Here is a 2523-nt window from a genome sequence, read left to right as displayed (position 1 = left end):
TCTGACACTGTTTCCACTGTTTCCCCATCTATTTCCCATGAAGTGATGGGACTGGATGCCATGATCTTCGTTTTCTGAATGTTGAGCTTTAAGCCAACAATTTCCTGTACTTACCTATAATAAAAATGTACATGCGTGACTAGGGACACGTGAGATGATATATGCTACAGTCCAAATAATAATATTTACACTCTGACAGTCTGTCTGTACTTATGTGGTGATGTGTGAGACAATAATAAGTTAATTTTTTTCCAATATTATTTAAGCTTTGAGAAAAATTTATAAATATAAGATGACTATAAAGTAATGTGGGTTATTAAAAAATATAGAAGACTTTATTGACTTATAATTGGACTCACATTCTCAAATATTGGAGAGTTAGAGCTAAGAGTCCAAGAAGACTTGCAGGTTCAGGTTGAATCCTGAATGGTCTACACACTCTAGGAATGAGTATTTGAAAATGAGTACAATGAGAGGAGCTGACGTTTGAAGTTTTGTCTGAAATTTGGGGTGCCATCTCACTCCAGGTATGATTCGTACAAGTGATCCCTTGAGGTCTAAAAGAGCCTGTCAACAAAAACACAGGTCAGTAGAAGCCTTGGCACAAGAGAACCTTGACAGCAGCTGTCAAGTTTGCTAACCAGGAATGTATTCTATTCAGCTCAAAGGCAAGGTATTCATTGTCTAAGATATAAATGTATGGACCAGGCACCGAAACACATAGAAAGATGGACATTATCAAGGATTGTGGTCCTGAAGATTCTAATGAATGAGAAAAGAAGAGTGGGTCTATTTTTATTCTAAATTTTGCTGCTTAAGTAAAATTTCTCCTCTTTCATTTCCTAATCTTGTTGGCAAGAGCAAGTTCGAGAACAAGTAGTGGAGTAGGCCTAAAAATGGGTATGTATTGTATCGATACATCAACAAAGATCAGAAGGCAGGATTTGACCACCAAGAAGACTTTGCCGCTTGTGAACACCAGTTCCTTCAAAGTCATAGCCTTGGCTTTTTGCTTATGTATTAGATGCTACCATTGTTCAAAATCTTTTCAAGCTTCTCTCAAAACTAGGAGTAGTAAAATAATAATAATTAAGCTAGGATTACAATTTTAGTGTATTTATTATTAATATGTTCTAAGTACAATGCTGTTACTTATATTGTCTTGCATTATCTCAAGAGCAATTTTGTGAGATAGTTATTATTCCATCTCAACATTTGAAGAGTAAGGGTCTAGAAAAGTAATTTGCCCCTGAGAGCACAACCAAATATTGTTCAAATCACAACCAAATATTGTTCAAATCACAGCACAACCAAATATTGTTCAAATCACACATTTGTCAAGTGGAGGATTAAAAATCTAAACAATACCCTATTTGAGTTCTTAATTGTGAACTTGTCATCATGTTACTGTATCTTTAAAAACTAAAGTTCCAATAAAAATCCATTAACTACTTTCAAATATAGCAATCCTCCTGTCCAGCTGTGAAAAGTACTAGATGATACTTATTTGCCATTTGTGTTATTTACGGTCCATGACTTTTATGGTAACTGGTTCCTATTATTGGTTTCTATTAATGTAAAACATAAGTGAACATAAATGAGGCGTGAATCATTTCTTTTTATTAGCCCCACAGTCTTCCCTCAGTGCTTGCAGTAACTCCAGCTGTGTCTTGTTAGTGATAACCTATTTAAAGAAGAGATCTTTAAGGATAAGGGATATGATTAGAAATCTTTGTCCATTTTATATCACTTCTGCACAACAATCATAGCAAAAACAAAATGTAATTGATTGCACAGCACAATCTTGAGCTGCTTCTGTTTTGTAGTGTGTTTCATATGATACTAACTAGACAACCAGTAGCTTGTAGTAACTACTGTAAGTAACTGCTAATTTAAAGGTGCAATATGCTATAAACCACTTCGTACCATTGCAGCTTAAGGACTTTGCTATATATTTGTCCCATTAAATGAGAAATCACAAATATTTTATTTGTGACTAAATAAAATTATTTAAGGTTATTTTAAGGGGGTAAATGACCACTTTCCATGCATCTGTGAAGATAATTTCCTTCATTATCCAGTGAAATTATTCATATTTCTGATGCTTCTAAAATTGGATGCAACAGAACAATTATTAAGCAATAGAATTTAGAATTTTATATAAAAACACTTAAAATGCTTTAAAATATGGCTCTTCCTTATCTGGAGGGAGGCCACCAAATGTAAGATTTGGCATTCACCTAAAAACTTTATTTTAATTAAAAAAAAAACAAAAAACTTGCCATCCTATTTCTATCTGTTTGAAAGCTGTGCCCAAGAATCTTTCCTAGTATTTTTGCTTACTCAAAAAGGGAGCGAATTCTTTTTAAATTATAAGAAATGTGCTTTTTAAAATTAGAAAACAAAGCAACTTTTATAACTGCAAGTTAACTGATTCTTATATGAAAACTTGTAAGTAGGGGAAATTCTGCCTAATTTCAAACATTTTTAGTATAATCACTTGAACTTGTCTGAACGTTTTTT

The 2523-nt window shown here is 33.2% G+C and overlaps 1 protein-coding gene across 2 annotated transcripts in view; it reads left to right on the top strand.

The window, feature by feature from the left end:
• The window catches only part of SPATA17 (spermatogenesis associated 17), a 228536-nt gene that overhangs the window by 147866 nt on the left and 78147 nt on the right, over positions 1-2523 (top strand). The window lies entirely within an intron of this gene.

The sequence above is a fragment of the Bison bison genome, unplaced genomic scaffold (assembly GCF_000754665.1).
Source record: "Bison bison bison isolate TAMUID 2011002044 unplaced genomic scaffold, Bison_UMD1.0 scf7180017864325, whole genome shotgun sequence".
Taxonomy (NCBI): Eukaryota; Metazoa; Chordata; class Mammalia; order Artiodactyla; family Bovidae; genus Bison; species Bison bison.
The sequence above is the reverse complement of the archived record's forward strand: the minus strand, read 5'-3'. Positions and strand labels throughout refer to the sequence as shown.